This window comes from Balaenoptera physalus, assembly GCF_965194825.1.
Source record: "Balaenoptera physalus genome assembly, chromosome: 9".
Classification (NCBI taxonomy): domain Eukaryota; kingdom Metazoa; phylum Chordata; class Mammalia; order Artiodactyla; family Balaenopteridae; genus Balaenoptera; species Balaenoptera physalus.
Genome location: NC_138888.1, coordinates 37,979,838 through 37,999,515, shown reverse-complemented (window position 1 = coordinate 37,999,515; position 19,678 = coordinate 37,979,838). Strand labels below are relative to the sequence as shown.

The window sequence follows — 19,678 nt, the reverse complement described above, 5'->3', positions numbered from 1 at the left end:
AAAAGTGAAATGCAACTGTGTTGCAGTTGCTATGGGAACCATAACTTAAGATTTTTACTCTTGTATGTGCCTCAGATCTCAGCTATAGCTCTTCATTAATGCCGATTTTTTTAGTGTCATCATTTTTTTCTATTTCTTCTGTTTTTGACAAAGCAAAAATCCATAGGCATTTATTTTAAGTTATAAAGCAAAAGTTTGGTAAAGGCATTTATATAAGACAGTGTAGCTAAAGATCTGCCTTATTCAACACAAACCAGCAGGCCTTCTCGGGTTTCACGAAAGCCTCCTTAACAAAAAAGATGCCCTCCTATGACCTGTTCTCTCTCTGTCATCTGGGGCCCAGATAAAGCTCATTGGCACTGAAACAGGCAATGTGGTGGCAGCTGGGATCAAGATATCCACTGTCTGGCTAAGGCTGAGTCAGAAGCCCATAGTCTTCTCCTCTGGGAACATACCCAGAAATGAGTGTATGTCACCTCTAAGGGTGTGTTTCCCTGTAAATCTTGTAATACTTTTCACAAGATTACAAGTAGGATGTGTTCTGTTGCAGAGTGAAGTTTCTCAATGCATAAGATATGATAGTAGTGTTTACTTTCTTTTATAAATTGTAATTTGATCCAATATAAGGAAGGTGGTACAGTGCTCCGGAGTGGGTTTTCTGAAGTCATAATTCCAGGGTTGAAATCTTTCATCTACCAATTTCTGTGTGACTTTGGACAGCATAACCTGACCAATCCTTAGATTTTTTACATTAAAAATGAAAACAATAGTTATAGCAACTCATATGCTTCAGTTGATACATTATAAGCCATCATGTGAAAGATTCTCAATTTAACTTTCCTCTTTCATTAGACTTTGAGGCTTCTCCATGATTTTATTCTAATAAATAATGTTGCTCTGAGTATCACCATATAAATATGTCATCTCTTTTTGTAATAAAGTTCCTGGAATGAAAATCTAGGTGTGGATGAAAATGTTTGAACAGTTTAAAAGGTTTTTTGTGTTTGTTTTTGGGTTTTTTTTGAGGAGTAAGTGGGATATTGTATAAATGATCTCGGCACAATGCTTGGTATTTAAAAAGTGCTCAGTAAATGTTAGCTATAATATTTTTATGCTTATTATCATTTGAAAATAATACTGAACTGTATATACTAGAAATAGGCTGATAGGCAATTTAAAATAGAGCATGGTGTTGTAAGCTATTGGTTGAACTCTTTCCGCCACTTTTATTTTAAGCTGCTACAACTCTTAAATTTTTTTGTGTGATATTTCTGTGTACCAAATTATAATCCCATCCCAAAACCACTAGGTGGCATTCTGGGCGGGGGGGCTCCGAGGAGCTCTGGTTCTTTATGTCTCAGTGCAGAAAGAATTCAGCCAGAGGCAAATTGATAAATAAGAAGTGATTTATTAGGGCTTCCCTGGTGGCACAGTGGTTGAGAATCTGCCTGCCAATGCAGGGGACACGGGTTCGAGTCCTGGTCTGGGAAGATCCCACATGCCGCGGAGCAGCTGGGCCCGTGAGCCACAATTACTGAGCCTGCACGTCTGGAGCCTGTGCTCCACAACAAGAGAGGCCGCGATAGTGAGAGGCCCGCGCACCGCGATGAAGAGTGGCCCCCACTTGCCGCAACTAGAGAAAGCCCTCGCAGAGAAACGAAGACCCAACACAGCCATAAATAGAAATAAATAAATTAAAAAAAAAATCATTTAAAAAAAAAAAAAAAAAGAAGTGATTTATTAGAATGGGAGACTTGTGAAGCTTACAAGCAAGTGGGCGAGAGGGTGCCATGCCATGAACTTAGTGCGCTACAGTTTTATAATCAAAGGAAAAGTGGGGAGGGAGAAGACCACCTTCTTCCTCATTCTCGAGTAGATGGTAAGCTTCTATCATCAACTCCTCCTCCATGTTGTGTGGGGGAGTTTTCTTGTCCCTACCTGGTCAAGCCAGGACTGTCAGTGGTGCAATGGAAATGAGCAAAAAAGGTGGTAACATATGCTAAAAATGGTAAATCATCTTGGGTTTTAGTATAATGTTACCTTTTCTTTATATTTTTGTTTTTAGTGAGTGCAGAGGAGCGTGTCCTAAGAATCATTAACCTACTGAGCTCACTGGGCGGGATGTGGGTCTCGTGCCACCATTGTTTATTGTTTGGGGGCATGTCTCATGCTTCTATTGCATGGTTTTGTTGCTAAGCAAGCCTCCATGGTTTTGTGGTTAAGCAAACCTGCTTTCTTGAATGATCATTAACTTATGGGGGTCTCCCATACTTTTTTCTCTACTTACAATCCCCTAGTGGGATTAACTGTTTAATCACCTACTTTGTCCCTTTATTCGGTCCCTATCAATCCTCTTAAGTAAAATACATACCCACTAGAGAGAGTGTCCTGTGTTTTCAAGACAGGACACTCTCTCTAGTATTACATAAGAGTAAGGATACTGTGGGACACATTTAAGATGTAGAACTTTTATATAATTGAGAGGATCTCTGAAATCTTTCTGAGGTCTTAACACTGTGTCTTAGCGCTACATCTTTGATTTGATCTTGTCTTGCAGACAGAATCCTTAATCTGTTCTTTTTCTTGAAACAGTGTCTTACTTGGAAAATCTTTTGCCAGCTGGAGATGCTGTAAATGTGAAACTTTTATTTTCCAACCCAGAAAGTCTTGAGTTAGCAATATATCCTCTAAATTCTACTTGAAAACTGAATTGTTCTTTCTTTAGCTCATCTCTCTTATAATACCATGTTATGTATGGCTAAAAGATTACAAATAACACTGTCAAGTGTTTGCTTGGATATCCCTTTAGCCAGATCCACAAGTTTATAGGTATATTTTCTATCTTCAAAATTATTGCAGGCAATAGTTAAGCTTATTGTTCCAATAATAATTATCGTGAGTCCTCTTTTCTCCAGTCCTCAAAAACAATTTCTTTACTGTTTTTCCTGTTTTCACTGATTCTTCTCACTGCCCTTCTGGTCTCCAGCTGCCACCTTGTCTCAAAATTAATGCTGTGTGTTTTAGGTTTGTGTTACAGTACCACTCAATTTCTGTTCTAGTTATCTATTTCTCTGTAATTTCTGTATAACAAACCACTTCTGTATACCAAATTCATGGAATCTAGTGGCATGATGTCGTGTTGAAGGTCAAAAGTTGATTCAGGAAAATAGAGAATTTGCCATAAAAATGGAGTCAAAAATTTTCAGTTTGCCTAAAGATGATAAAAGAAATTTTTATTTTTTGGCTGCGTTGGGTCTTCGTTGCTGCGCGCGAGCTTTCTCTAGTTGCGGCGAGCGGGGGCTACTCTTCATTGCAGTGCACAGGTTTCTCACTGTGGTGGCTTCTCTTGTTGTGGTTGTGGAGCATGGGCTCTAGGCACGTGGGCTTCCGTAGTTGTGGCGTGTGGGATCAGTAGTTGTGGCACACAGTCTCTAGAGCGCAGGCTCAGTAGTTGCAGCGCACAGGTTTAGTTGCTCCGTGGCATGTGGGATCTTCCTGGACCAGGGCTCGAACCCATGTCCCCTGCATTGGCAGGAGGATTCTTAACCACTGTACCATCAGGGAAGTCTGATAAAAGGAATTTTAATTAAAAGAAACTTGAATGGAATCATAGATGACAGAAATTCTGGTCAGTGAAGGATCTGGGTTTAGCAGGAAGATGCATCATTGGAGACAAGCTGTAACTAACAACACTGTACTGCTGCAGTTAAGAAATTTCCATAGGCTCTCTGTACTCTGGAGACTTAAATATTAACCATGAAATTTCTTTTCCTCTCCCCTAAGAATGTAAGCCTTTATGATTTCTATATTTGCCATTTTATATTGAAATAGAAAACAATGTAGTATAAAAATAGAGATAAGCACTTTCATAATTTCACAAGTGAAACTTATTGATATTTTTGCACATTTCCTTCACCTATGTGCAACTGAAATGTATCTGATTATGCTACATCTCGTGTATTAATTTTTTAATTTAATGTGACATCAATTTTGGAATTCATATGGCTATTTCATTGTTCATTTAACCTTTTACACTATTATTATATGTTATACTATGAAACATAATATATGCTGTATCTTATGGTATGTTATATATTATTATATATTATACTATTTTCATGTTTTTATGATACATATTTCCCTATAATCATCTCCATAAAAAAATACCCTCATCTTCATTTCTGATTTCATTCCTTAGGAGAAATACCTAGATATAACTAAATAATATGAACAATTTTAAGTCTTTTGGTATATAATTGATAATTACCAATCCAAAATCGTTTTATTGAATTATCCTACCACCAATGTACAGCAGAGTGTATTTCTCTGCCCTGTTGCTAACCCTGAATATTATCTGTTCTCATATTTTTTAATCTACTAGGAGAAAAAGTATCATTTTTTATTGCATTTCTTATTTTACTGAGTTGGGCTTTTTCATATATTCATTAACCATTTTTATTTCCTTTTCGAGGGACTGTCATTTTGTGTTTGCTCATTTTTTTCCATGGAGTCTTAGTGTTTATCATAACAATTTTTATATTTGGATCACATAGTAAAGTTATTTACCCTTTAAATATCAATTTCATTTTGATTTTTATTACTTTTATTAAAATTAACTCCCTTTCCCTTCGTGGTTTCTTCTATTGCTTTAAATTTCATTTTGAAAAGTGTAATGATGTCTTCATTATCCTTAGGGCTAATTTTGCTAAAACAAAAAGGCATATGCCCTGAAATAGAGTCTAAGGTAAAAGTATCCCTTTCCACATTTGCTATTTGTAAAGAGTTTCAGTTTATTGATGGGACATTTTATTCTGTTTAATTGAAAACTACCCCCCCCTCAAAAAAAAGCATGTGGACATCCTCTGAAACACTGAGCACAGTAGCAACCAATAAAATTTAAAGAGCACTGGTAATGAGTTTTTTTTCCTCTACTAGTCTTCTATTTCATAAGAGCAAAGAAGAAAAATTTTTAAATTTAAAACAGTTAATTAGGACAAGAACTCGTTAGTACCCTTTGAGGGCCTCTGTCATTTCAAAGAATATAATATGTTGAAGTAAAATTAAATAGCTGCTTTCAATTCCAAGCAAAGGAAATCTGAAGCAAGAATCCATAGAAATTATCTGTACTGTATAATTCTCTATAGCATCGAGAGTCCCAAAGAAAAGGCCAGATTAATTCTGGTGGAATAATTCATACATAAATACATACAAATGGCTCCCATGAAAGAATTACCTTATGTCATAAATGGAATTGCCAAATGCATCTTCATTTGGGCTAAAGACACTGGCAAGCAGAACATGATTTGAGATATCCAGTGGTTATTAATTAATGACCAAAAATGTTAATGAGTTGTACTGCTTTAAACTGTCTAAAATAATCTGAGGTGTGTGTAGGTTCCTACCTGGTGAAGGCACAGCAATTTGTTTGGTGATATTGCCACAAGACATGTTGCCATAACTCTCAATTTTTTTTTTCCCTCCCTCCATTCCTTCCTCCCTCCCTTCCTTCTTTCCTTCCTTTCTTCCTTCCTTCTTTCCTTTTGTCCTTCTCCTTCCTTCCTTCCCTCCCTACCTTGCTTTGTTTCTCTCTATTTAACCAAGTTATTTTTGAAGGAAAAAAGAATAATTTATAGAGCTTGGAACCACTGGCTTGGTCGATGAAACTCATCCCAAAACTAGAAATAAATTCAAAATAGCTAAAAATCCATTACTCAGATTTCATAAAAACAGAGAAAAGGACAGCATACCAAAATCACAGTAATATTTATAAGAATCATGTTTCTTTTTTTCTTACCACTTCCATTACTATCCACAGATTCTACTAGACACCTTCCTCTACAAATCCTACAGAACTCACAATAACTTTATAAAATTTTTGTTCAAACTCATATGACTAGGAAATAGCAGAGTCAGGATGTGGACCCATGCTCTTAACCAAACCCCTGCTCTTAACCACTGTACTGAACTGTCTTTTAGGTGCACAGCTCAGAGGGCCACAATTTATCTGACAAATGAAAACAGGTTTTGTTAAGTTATTGGCAAGTCCAAAATCCATCATGGCATTTGCAGTTTGAAGATCATTTAGATTTTAAATTGTGCTCTGCCATCCCTATATGAAGGATTATGTTTTTAGCTCTGTATTTAGTGAGGAAATGACCTTATATCTTAAGAATTAAGAACACAAAACCTTCAGCGATGGATATTTTTGCAGAAGAACAATATCATAGGGAATCCTTAAGTTCCAGAAATAGTGAATTAGAATGGTATTTAAAAAAATTTTTCTTATGGCAATCAGCATTTTAATAATGGTAATTCATATGTATGCATATGTACATATGCATATATAACATAATTTGCATCTAATATATATAAATTATATATTATATATATTATATATAATATATAATATATATAATTATGTATTAATTAAGAACAAAAGTATCTCTTTCCACATTTATTTGCAAAGAGCTTCAAATAACTGATGGGAGAGTTTGTTTCTATGTAACTGAAAAAACACCCATATTATATACCAAAAATATGTATGTATGTGTGTATATTATTGTACCTATTGCAGAGTTTTTCCATGAAAAACTACAATAGCTAATCCAAAATTAAATGAGTGGGAAAAATTGGGATTGGCTTCCTGTTTTGTTACCGAAAAATCAAGAGATTAAAATAACGTGGTTAAAGCTAATTTCAGGAAGCAGGGCTGTGATGGTTAGAAAGAAAAGCCATTGTTCGTGAATCTTCATTCCTTGGGTTTTAAAAATAATGAACTATTAGACTGTCATTAGACCCCTACTCATTCTTCCAAAATAATGAAGAATTGAATACTACTTTTAGTTTGCATATTAAAGTTTTAGATGGATGATTTCAGATTGTTGCTGAGCACTAAACTTTTGTTCCTCAATTTGGGCCACTCTTTTTTGGTTTTTTTGTTTGTTTTTCTACAATTATTTTTTTAAAGTATTAATCTGTGCTTGTCAATGAGTATTGCTTTGTGAATTGACACACATCCTTCTCTCCATGGAGGGAGGGCACAGCATAGAGAGACAGTAATGAGACAGCTTCAGACAAATCACCACCTGCATTGACTTCCTTGATTTTGCTTTTCCTTGAGCCAGTATACTAAAAGGAAAGGATCCCCATGTCATCCTGGGCAAGTCTTGAGGGCCACACGGTGCCTGGAGCACCAGAAAACAAAGCTAAGACCTATTTTGTGAAAACATTCTGTTACAGTGATTTGGGAAGTGTATAGACTCTTCAGAGGGTCTGTAAAAGCAAATATTCACAAACTCAATTTGTGTGACGGAAAAAGAAAAACCAGACTCTACATTTTTGGAATTTACTATGTACTGATAATCAGCCATGATTTGAATTTTAAGTGTTCAAGGAGCTCAGGTCCCCATGGAGACTATAACCAACAGCAATAAATGAGAAATAGGTTCTGGGCCCTATTTCCAGGTCATGTGCTTCTTTCACTCTAGTAACGTTACCTCCCTAAAAATTTGTGTACTCCTTTCAGTCATGTCTAGGAAATTATTAATCTATGCTTAAGCAGTTGTTTTGAGTCTTTTATTCACTTTTTGCAGGAAAAAAACTACCCAAAAGAAAATGTATTGCAGCTAAAGCATTAAAAATGCACACTTTCTGTTCAGGACAGAAAATCAATGTAGATTAGAGATGAAAAGACTTGAGATAGTAGTAAATTAACATTGCTTCTAATGACTTAGAGTAATCGTGAAACTAAGTCTTTTCCCATAAGCCTGGAAGGGGTAAAAAAAAAAAAAATCATTACAAGTTTTATGGATTTAGCCTGTAGTCCTAAAATAAATGTAATAATGCAACATGGTGAATGCAATTTATTCTCAAAAGGATGCGTTCCCTTAGGGAATTGTGGGCCATTTCTTCTACAAGAAGATAACTTTGTGCTCACATTCTGGTGTTAGACTGTGACTAAAGATTTATAGAATGTGGCAAATATAAGTAATTACATTTTAACAACCTAAGTTCCTATTTGTAAGTCATCTAATAATTTTTGGAAAAAAATGTTGAGAGGAGACGTGAGATATATATATATATATATATATATATACACACACACACATATGTATGTATTATTTCTTTACTAAAATAAAAAAAAATCAAATTAATTTATGCAGAATTTTAAAAATCAAAATGTAAAATTAGACTTAAAAGTCTTCTTCCTTACCCTTCTCCAGCTGTTCCTAGTCTCTGTAGTTCTTCTGTGGTCTATATATAGACATCTCAGAGGGTCTGTAAAAGCAAAATCATTTTACTCGAGTTTATTTTTGGATCACACTTTGTTTTGACAGCCCCTCCCCCCCAAATCTCTCCCCCCATCCACTGGAGTTTGCCTTTCTTTTATTCTTGAAAGTAAGAAAAAGGCTTTTTTAAGAAGTGTATCCTAAGTATATTTCCAATTCTTATTATATTTGTATTTTGGAAACCCACTGCTTTCCTATTTGAATTTAGACCATTTTCTTTAGATTTGACCATGATTTTATCTATGGCTTTTTGTTTTTAGGCTAGGCTCTTCTTCCCTGGAGATTTCCCTCTCAGTACCCTATCCTCTCCTGTCTAAATTGGTGACTCTCCAGGCCTATTACACATCCATCTTCCCTGCTCTGCACCCCCCTGAGTTAGATTCAAGCTTTCTTAGATCCTACGTATTTTCTTTATGATACTCTCATCCAAATTCCTGAAAAAACATGTTCACGAGGTAAGCTTTCTGAGTTTATTCTATCTTTACACTTGAGTAATAGGTTTACTAGAGGATGAATTCAGGGGTGAGAATCAATTTTCCTTTAAGCACTGAAGTAATTGTTCAATTGTATTCTAGGAAGCAATGTTATTCATGGGAAGTCTGATATTGATCTGTTCTTCATTCGTAGATAACTTTTTAAAAATTCTTGAAATATTCATTTCATACGTGTTGTCTTACCATTTCCAAATGAGGTGTCTAAGTGTGGACCTAACTGAAAACTTTGTAGGCCCTTTTGATTTGAAAGCACGAATACCTTCAACTCTGGACTTTGTATGTATCTATCATTTTGATGATTTTCTATGCTTTTGAACATTTGACTTTGTTATCCCCAGATCATTTCATTTAATAGTTATTAGGTATTATAACTGTTTATTTACTTATTAAAAAATCTCATATTTTCTCTAGGGGATTAAATGGTTGTCTGGTTCTAAAGGTGGTGGAGGAACTATCTCTGTTTTCCAGCCCACGTTTACACTCCCCTTTGTTCACATGTTCCTTCCTCCAGTCTCAGATTATAAAGAATTCTGCCTAGTAGTTCAGCTTCCTTTGTGTCTACTGCCCCTCCGTATACATTTTGGACTGCCAGTTGCTCCACTCTGCTTATTAGTCAGCACTTCAATGTCTGGTCTTCCTCTTCCAGCAATTGGCAGCAATAGCTCTGCTGCTGATGTTTTATTGCTAATAATTTTAGCAGTACTGTACAGGCTGCATGCTCAGTTTGCCATTTTGAATCAAAAGTGGAACAATAACTATTAAAGTGCATTAAACATATGTTACTTTGGAATCATTTCCTTTTTTCAGTGAGATCTGAGCAGGCGGCTTTGTTATACAAAGGTGTGGAAATCCAATGACTGAATCTCTTCACCCTTGAAAAAGCCATTAATTGATTGTCTATTATATGGTAAGCACTATGCTATGCAAAAGGCATACCATAAAAACAAAGCCTCCAAATGTTTACATTTTAATAGAGGGGGAAAGAAACATGTAACCATGTAAACACAATGCTTTTCATAAATACTATGAGAGAAGTATGTAAAGGATATCACAAGATCCCCAGAGCAGGTTGGGTAAATCAACCTGGGGGCTGGAAAGGTTCAGGAGATGCTTCATAGACGAAATGACACATGAACTAAGACTTAAAGTATGAGTAGTATATCATGGAAAAGGCAGGAAGAGGGGAGAATTTCAGGCAAAGGTAACAGAAGTGAAAACATGGAGGTGTTTAAATATATAATTGTATTTTTATTGATTTATATCAGGTACACATGGCTGCTACGCAGAGGCTGGACTGATTAAAAGTAAGGCTAAATATGTAGCTAGGGACCAGACTGTGAAGAAAATACTTGACCGTGCTAAATTGTTTATATAAGACACCCTGTAGACAATTAAACACCTGTATTAGACACCCTGTAGACAATTAAAGGGTTTTATATAGGTAGTGGTCCTAAATGGCTAGCGACATGGTGGGGAAGGAGAAATGAAAAGAAGAGACGGGGCAATGGTGGAGTCATTTGACAAGGCAATGATTAAAGCAAGATGAATAATTTGGGGGAAAATTTTAAGAATTCAGTTCTAAACTTTCATTGTCTTATTAGTTACATGGGTGTGACCAGATAAGGATATGTCTCAGACCCTTTGTAAACTGTTCCCTAATAACTTGATACCACTTTTAGATAAAAATAGTAAATATTATCTAATATGTAGATGACATGATTTTATCATCCTAAACTAAGAGTGCCTTTACTTAGTGCCTTTATTAGACACCTGGTATGTTTAAATTAGTACCAAAAATGTAGTAACAGTTCTATTTTTCTAAAATTACAGTCAGCATTTGGGGGAGAAACCTCCAAATATTTCACAAGCCTATATATAGTTACCTTATGCATAATGTCATATAATTACTTATGTGTACATTTTATAACCAGTTTATTTTGCAAGGTTTACCAGCCAGTGTCTTGGCATTCTGGGGTATTTTTTTGTTTGTTTATTTTTTGGTTTTTCTTTTTAATGACTAAAGAAGCAGTTTGAGTACGTATACCCCAAACAATTGTCTAGTTTACAACGAAATGCAGCAAATTTTTATGGTGTAGATTTTGTAGGATGTAAATTGTCCTTTTGTCTGTAAGGGTAAACCCGATATTTTCTGTAGCAGAGAACCACGATTCTGATGTTGAACTTCATTAGCCTACCTGTGTGCCTAGGTGTGTGGTTTAGTCAAGTACAAGTCTTGTCTACTTCTCAGCTTCCTGGTATCATTCTAACCACCAGCGGACTGTCCATTAAAGTCCATGGGCCTCCAGTTAGCCAGTATTATAGATTATCTGCATGCCTAGTGCTTTTCAGGAAAACCTCAAAATCACTGCCGTTCGCAGGATATTTTTTACTCCTGAGTTGCGTTTTAGCAATATGTCAATTAACCTACATTAAGTGATTTTATGAGAAACAGACTTACGACCTTTATTCATTGTAAAGATTTTGTTGAAAGCATTGCTGTCAACAGACTCACAAAAAAAATCTCTCTTGTCTCTGTAGGGAAGGAAAACTTTTCCCTTCTTCCCTTCTAGGTTCTTTGGCTGGTTTAATAATTAAATTATGGGTTAACAGGAGAAAGCTAAATTTAATTTTCTACCTATAGGAATCCATTAAAAATATGAGACTCAAAGAAGTGACCAAAGCAGGCAGTTTTTATGCCTTTTAGAGAAAGAAACAATGCATTTGTGAAGAATTGATAAGGCAAAGAAGTTTTGCGTTGGGGTAGTAAATTAGTGAGGAAGTAACAAGGTTTGTTTATACAGCCTTCTTGGCCGTAAATTCCCTATCTCTGGTGATAAGAATGTCTCTCTTTGTCCTGGTATAGGGGGTACCTTTCACATGGGAGATTTATTTCCTGCTTTCAAGGGGACAAAGGAGGGTTCCTCTTGCACAGGCTTTTTCTCGAATAACTAATTCAAAATAATCAATATGCCAAAGTGGCGTATTTTGGGGTGTCATATTCTGCTCTCCTTCATTCCAATCCTGGGAATAGTAATGCTTTCCTTATGCATTAGGTTGTTTTATCTTGAGGTCCTGATGAACTTAAACATTGGATGCACATAATTTTAAGACTAAGTGTGTGAACTGACAAAGTTTTCCAAAACAAACAGACAAGAAAACTTTCTAGATTTATTTTCTGACAAAACTAATAAAAGTAATTCTTTATTCTTTCACTATACAAATATTTACTAGCACTTACTCTGTGCCAGACACTCTTCTTAGACACTGTGGATTCAACACTGAAAAGACCAAATCCAAGCTCTTATGGGGAAGACAGGCAGTATATAGGCAGTAAGTAATAGGTCACAGAAAGATGTTACAATATGAAAGTTCTCTCTCTCTCTCTCTCTCTCTCTCTATATATATATATATCTTTAATAGAACAAGAAATTTATTACTCCCATTCAGTAGTTCCTGGGGGTTTTGATGTAAAATCATACACAACCAGGAATCAGGAATCATCTTAATTTCAGTGACCACCTCTACAGGGATCTCTTTGCCAGGTGTTGCAGGTATAACAGCCAAGAAATCACTAGCAATAAAGGTTCAAATAACCACAGATCTCTGGCATGAAGGCTGCTTCTGAAACGGTCCCAATCAAAATGTAATAGTGTCAAATGCATATGTATTTATACTTTATATATTTAGTAATATTTAGTAAATTCTCTACCAAGCTGACAATTATTCTACCTTTACACTTGAATAATAGCAACTGATGGAATGTAATGCCAGTTACTAACCTTGAGAAGACTAAAGACAAGGGTATTTGGGTACAAAAAAGCAATTAAGAATGTATAAAAATGAAACCAAAACATATTCAAAATGCTGATAACCAGAGATAATTGCACTGTTATCATTTTTTAAAATCTATTTTCCTATATTTCAATGTCCACACATTTTTTTAAAATCTAGTATAATGTTATACATTTTTTTCTTTTACTTACCATCAACATTTTCTATTTAATTATATAAGGCTGCATCGTTCTTTGAATATGTTAAATCAATTTACAATGTGTAGAATGTCCAAATCTTTGCGCACTTTTTGAGATGTTTATCTTGTCCTTTTTAGTTTGTATTTAGAGACATTAAGTTGTTTTAATATTATAGAAATTAACCCATCATTCTTCAATGTGTATTGAAAATTTCCTCAAATCTCTCATATGCTATGTGTTTTTATATTGGTCTCTTTGGCGAAAATAATTTTTTAAAATTCTTATCTAGTAAAATATTTATAGATTCTGAGTCTCCTGTCTTGGTAATAAAGATATACCCACTCTCAGCTACACATTTAATCTCCTATATTTTCTTCTAAGGTATTTATTGTTAATTTTTATAATAAACTCTTAATTCATCTGGAACATATTTTAGTATTTAATATCAAATGGGGCACCAACACTATTTTCTTCCAATGGGTAACAGTTTGTGCCACCATTTATTTCCCCAAATAATTGAAATATCTTATTTGTTTACATTAAATTATCATATAAGCTGGATTTTTTTTTCTCAGCTCTCTATTCTAGTCCACTGATTCATTTGTGTACTCTGTCACTACCCAATTAGTGACTACAATGGGTTTATAATGTGTTCTAACAGATGGTAAAACAAGTCTTCCATCTGTTCATATTTTCTTTTGCTATCCTCCAATATCTATTCTTTAATGTTAATTTTAAAATTATTATATTCAATTCAAAATATTAAACCTATTAGAACTATAATTGAAATTACTTTTTTTTTAAATTAATTTTATGAAAGAGATACTTTATGAGTTTTAGGTTCACCATCCAACAAGTTGGTATGCCATTTCATTTCTCTTGTATTATTTTGATTTTCAATAAGACTTTGTAGGCTTTTTTCATGTAGATTTTATACTTTTCTTGTTAAGTTTATTTCTATATACTATTGTAGGTTTTATAACAATTGTGAATGGAATATTTTCCCCTTTCTAAGTGCTTATTATTAACATGGAGAAAATATGTTGCTTTGGCATATTTATCATTTTCAAATGATCTTATTAATAAAGGTTTCCTAGCATCTCTTGAGTTTTTTGGGTGATATCTTTAAAAAAATTAACTTTTTTCATTTATGTCTAATGTTAATAGTATTTATTTTATATCCTTATTGTATTCATAAGACTCTCTAAGACAGTTAAATATAACTGGCAACTGCAGGAATCTCAGTCAAGTTGCTGAATTTAAATGTAAAGATTTTAGTATTTTGCTATTTATTGTGTAATTGCTATTGGAATTTATTAAATAGTCTTTACCATATTTAAATAGTTTCCTTCAATTATCAAGAATGGTAATGCATTTTATTAAATGTTTTTGAACCTGTATTAATATGGTAATATTGCTTCTTTTTAAAATTTTGGATACATTCAACTGGGTTGATAAATGTTCTAATATTAACCCAACCTTCCTTTACTAGGCTATACCATATGTGTTTGTAATATATTATTCTTTGCTTCAATTTTTAAATACTAATTCTAATATTTTTATTTTCATTTGTTACATCTTTATTCAAAAATGAGATTGATTCATGGCTTTTCACTTATAATATTTTGCAAGTTATGCAAACTTCAAAAAATAAATCGGGGAGATTCCCTTCTGTGATCTGTAATAGTTCAGGTAGGATTGGAGCTATTTATGTTTCCTAGAACTCATCTATGAAATCATCTAGTCCTAATACTTTCATGAATGGTAGCTGTTTAATCATCTTTCCAATCTATTCTACAGTAATTGGTCTTTTCAAGTTTTCCAGTTCTTGCATGATTTTGGTAATATAAATTTTGACAGAGCATCTATTTTCTAGAGCCTTTGTTTTACGTTATTGTCTTGGAGTTCCAGTAATATTGATTTATTTCTTTTTAAAATCTCTTCTTTATTCCTGGGTTGGTCTCTTTTCTTATTCCCTTTTCTTTCTCACTCCATGCATTATTACCTCTGAATCAAGAAAACAGCTAAGATCAGTGGCATCTAACTCCTGCTTTTGCCCTCCTCCTTTATTCCACAGTAATAAGAGGAGGCACGGTCTTGACGTAACATGGGTACCACCTCCAGGGTATTTGCTAAATTTTACGGTAATAATTGTGGCAAATTGATAAGGTAGCTTTACGACTTTCTTGCTTTGGGTTTTCTTATGTTAGTTGGTGTGTCAAGTAACAATTGCAAACAATACTTTAAAAAGGAAAAAAAATGGTGTGGCTGAACAAAGGATTTCACCTTCAATTTATTTAATTCTGAAATTCATTAATAATTGTCCTTTTATCATGTCAACCAAATTGAAACTAAATGAAGAAATCGTCTCTAAGAGTAGTAATTATTACAAAACCGCTTTTGTGTAATATTCTCTATACCATTTATTTCAAAATAAATCTTTCTTTGCAACAGTATCACAAAATAGTCTGAAGTTGACCCTTCAGCTGCCTTGTGAACAGTTTTAGCTGCAGGATGCTTTTTGATCGCCCAGCTGTCTCCTTAATGGAATAGTTGTCATTTTCCTGGTCATCTCTGTGCTGTATTTGTAGACATCTTGTCAGTGGTTTTTGGAAGCATTGACTCACCTGGGAACTCCATGCACAAGAGCATGTTATCTAAACTCCACCGTTAAACCTCTGTCTGCCTAGACCTGTCATTTTCTGAAATGCAGTGGAGTCAATTTCTTTCTTTCATTTTTTTCTTTTTCCTCTTAAAGGTACCATGTATGTTTAAGGAATTTTGTAAAAGAAATGTTTTATTGCATGTATGAAACTCATTTAGTCTAGAATTTATTTTATGGGGGTATCATGGAGTGAAAACTTGGTATATGTGTGGAGGAGATACCCCTTGGAAGTAAAGCTGCTGTTTTCTAAATAATTTTATTTCACAGTCCAGTAAAATTTTAATTCTCTTGTCATTGTTTTGAAATGTTAGTGTTCGATGAAGGGCTTAAATACTTAAATTTACATGTAAAGTTACATGTTGAGTGTTTGGGTCTAAAAATTTATAATGAGGCAAAATTTTAATTTGGCAGAGTTGCTATTCTATCTTCTTCTAAAACCTTTGTTTCTTCTTTCTTCTCGTTCTCTTTTTCTTGTTCTTCTTATCACTTTTATTATTTCATTAGTATGATGTTAATGCAGGATGTTCAATCAAAGTTATGGGAAAGTATGTGGACATTTTGAGGGGTTTCTAGCATGGTGATATTTACCTGACAACTTAGTAAAATTAAGATAAACTCAGTCCCATAGCTTTAGGTCAGTCTAGAACAATGACGTGGATATACATTTCCGTATCACTCCTGTGCATCAGTACAGAGTGAGGGCTTACACTGGCTGCTGTGGGAATGAGACGCACTGATAAGCAGCGGTTAAAAAATGTATCAGTCAATTTTAGGAAGCCAATACAGTTTTATTTAAGGAGAGATTGTTATCATGTGTAATGTCTTCCATGCCCCCGCTACTATTGATGCATTGGGGTTGAAAGTGAATGAATTTCAATACAACAGGTTGCATACTTGCTTTTAGGTATCTGATCTAAAAACCTATTCCCAAGGCATAATATAATTAAGGTTTTTCTGAACTAAAAACTATGTATGGAACTTGGAAAAGATTTCAAGAATTTTATTCTTTTTCCACCAGAGGCAATTTTCCAGTTTGAACTCACTCTCACAGTTATTAATAAAATAGTAAAAATAAACAGGACCTCAGGGAACATCCATCATTTAACTGGTGACGCCTTCTCCGCTGTACCATTGCCCCCTGCCTTGTTATGGTAAAAAGACTATCCACTATTGTATAACTCTACCTCATTTTCAATATGTAACGTCACTGTTAATATGCAAAGAATAGCATAATTATTTTTTACCAATTTTTAAAAATTTTAGCTTTTCAATATTATTTAGGTAATGTATCATCATTCCCCCCAAATTTCTTTTCTTTTACACTGAGCACCTTGGATTCAGATTTGTTCATGACTAAGCATCCACTCAATCTTCACCTCGGCTTGTATATCAGAGCATAATAAACTCAACTTTTTAGTGTTAGTTTTATATACAGAATAAAAATATAAATTTGAGTTTTATAAAGCAAGAAACAATGACACAGAGTTGCTGTACAAAAATATCTTTAGTTATCTTTTCTTTTAAAATGTATTTGATGACCTTATTTTATTCGATAGTTCTTGAGAATATTTTATATTATTGTTTCCAACGTTTTCCTCATTTTACCATTTTATGCAGCTAGGTGTATACAAATAAATTCCTAAGCAGAAATTATTTATATCATAATTCGGTTTGTAGGAATGTTTAAGAGTTCAGATATTCTCATGAAACTTGCAAAAACTTTATTGAGTGATGCAAGATTATATAACTTAAAATTGTATGAGAATTGTATTTTAACCACATCAAAATACCATTTTTTTCATATTTTCTGATCTGTGAATAAATTATAGAGCAGTGAAGTAATTTTAAATTAATTTTTACTTTTCCCACAAATATTAGAAGCAATTAATAAAATAAGGAAAATAAGAATTGTTTAGGAAAAAAGTTTTGAACTAAAATCTAGGACCTTTTTTGGGCTTCTAGGTGTACATTTGCACACATGCATAAAAGGAGTAGTCTCTAGTTAGGCAAAATCCTTCATGTTTTACTTTGTACTAGATCAGTCACACCAGCACTAGGATAGCCTCTCTCCCTTCTCTTTCTCGCCTCCTCTCCTGCCCCCCTCCTCCTCCCCCTCCTCCTCCTCCCCCTCCTCCCCCTCCCCCTCTTCCAAATACTGCACAAGTTTTACTAGGTAATGATTGAACCAGAAATAATGATGACAGTAACAATACCAGGATGCCTAATATGTGATAGTATTCACTGTAATGGAAACTTTCATATATACATAAATTTTCATATGTCTTCAGCATAGTCACTCAAACTAGAATTTAAGTTTTATACAGGACAACTGATGCTTGGGGAAATTATGTAACGTTTCCAGAACATCATATTGCCATTAGGTAGAAGCTTTGGATTGGTCATAGGTTTGTGCGTCTTCAGAATTTTTACCTTTTCTTCTAAGTTACATGGCCTCTCCAAGGAATGAAAAAGCACACAACAGTGAATCATATACAGGTTATGACACAGAACACACACAGGTGAACTACTGATGAAATACTAAAGTCACAAGTGTAGCCTGCTGTTAATTACCAATTCCTACAAACTAACATGTCACTGAAACCTTGAACCACAAATGATGTCTGACCAAATTCTGCCTTCTGCCTTCTGCTTTGCCATGTTTCTGCATGCTATGTTTCTGTTCACATGCCGCTGAATATCAGACTGATTACTTCTTATTTCAGAGCTGAAAGGGCAACAGTAAAGAATATCTAACATTTAAATTTCAGATTCCTTGAAGTCTACAAAAAATTCATTAAGAGACAGGTTCACAAACTCTATTTGTTTGACTCTATGAGTGTTCCCACTTTTCCCTGAACAGATCTTTATTGGTCTGTAGTGTTGTTGTAGTGTAGACAAATTCAGCTATTAGCTGGTACACAATGCAGCTTTCATGGAATTCCTGAGGTTATAGATTTGAAACATCTTGCTGGCTCTGTAGTTAGGAAAGAAACAGCACCCTGATGAGGACTGGGGCCCCGTTTCTTAGAAATACTTGACTTTCTGTGCCCCCTTGTTAGATCCTATCAGCAGCCACAACTATGACTATACGTTTTTTTTCCTCCCTTTTAGAATTTTATTGATTCATGCACACTTACTTGTGGGTTACATGGGAGCAATTAATTTATTTGAGTTTTTTAATCTATAAAATCGGGGTTTTAAGGCTTACTCTATCCACCAAGAGTAGGTAGAAAAAAAGGCTTATAAAGTACAAAGCGCAAATGTTTGGAATGATACAATAGGAGGCTATGCTAGTATGATTTATAATGTCATGCCTATTAAGAAAATTATGTTTCTCTGCATAATCAAATTCCAGGTAAATCAGCAAACAATTTCCTAGAGTGAGAACCTGAAAATGCTGCTAATGAATAGAGAAAGAACTATTTTAAGTTCCATGTATTGTTTTGGTTTGGTATTCAAACTGCAATTTAAGGACTACTTAACGACATTATTTTCTTCAGTATTTCAGTGTCGCAAGTAATTTCTTCTTTCCTCTTTTACTCACAGAATTGTTTCCTGCACTTCAGCCACTTTATTGTACTATCTGAACATTTTCAACTTCTCCAATCATATTAAATTTGTAGGGCTGCAAGGTCTATTAAAAATATAAAAGACTTCAGCATAGATGATGTTATAAATCTCATACACCCTTTACCCTGTATACCTCTATTCTGTGAATTGTCTATTCTTTATATGCTGCTCTTTCTTTATATCCCACTAAAATATTTGATTTCACAATTTATTTTTATTGCTCCTGTAGCCTATTGTTAATAATTAGAAAATTATAAGGGTTTGGCTATTATATCCTTACATGGGGAGGAATAATTTTTAAAAAGCACATCTTTTAAGCTCTTTTGTAGAGGTACATAGGAATATAAGGATGATATCCATCAAATATATTCGAGAATTTGGGAAATAATTATATTGATACTAAATTGGCTACAAATTCACATATTTACATCTGTATATTTATAGTTCTGATATGTGGACAAAACCATAGTAAATAAAGAAGAAAGATATGGAGATTGTCCTCAGAGGAATCAGGATAGATGAGTGAGCTCTTACACATGTTACATATAATACATTTTTCTTCTTTCATCAATGGCTATGCATCTTTTCTCAAAAACTGTCTGTCTTTATGGGCCAGCAGCTATTTTTATTATTATTTATTTGTTTGTTTGTTTATTTTTGGCTGCGTTGGGTCCTTGTTGCTGCGCGTGG

At 34.2% G+C, this 19,678-nt stretch overlaps 1 protein-coding gene across 9 annotated transcripts in view; it reads left to right on the top strand.

Annotated features, from left to right (window-relative positions):
• Nucleotides 1-19,678, top strand: part of NKAIN2 (sodium/potassium transporting ATPase interacting 2) — a gene marked incomplete at its 3' end in the record, with an annotated part of 998,865 nt that overhangs the window by 476,379 nt on the left and 502,808 nt on the right. The gene's annotated exons all lie outside the window — the stretch shown is intronic.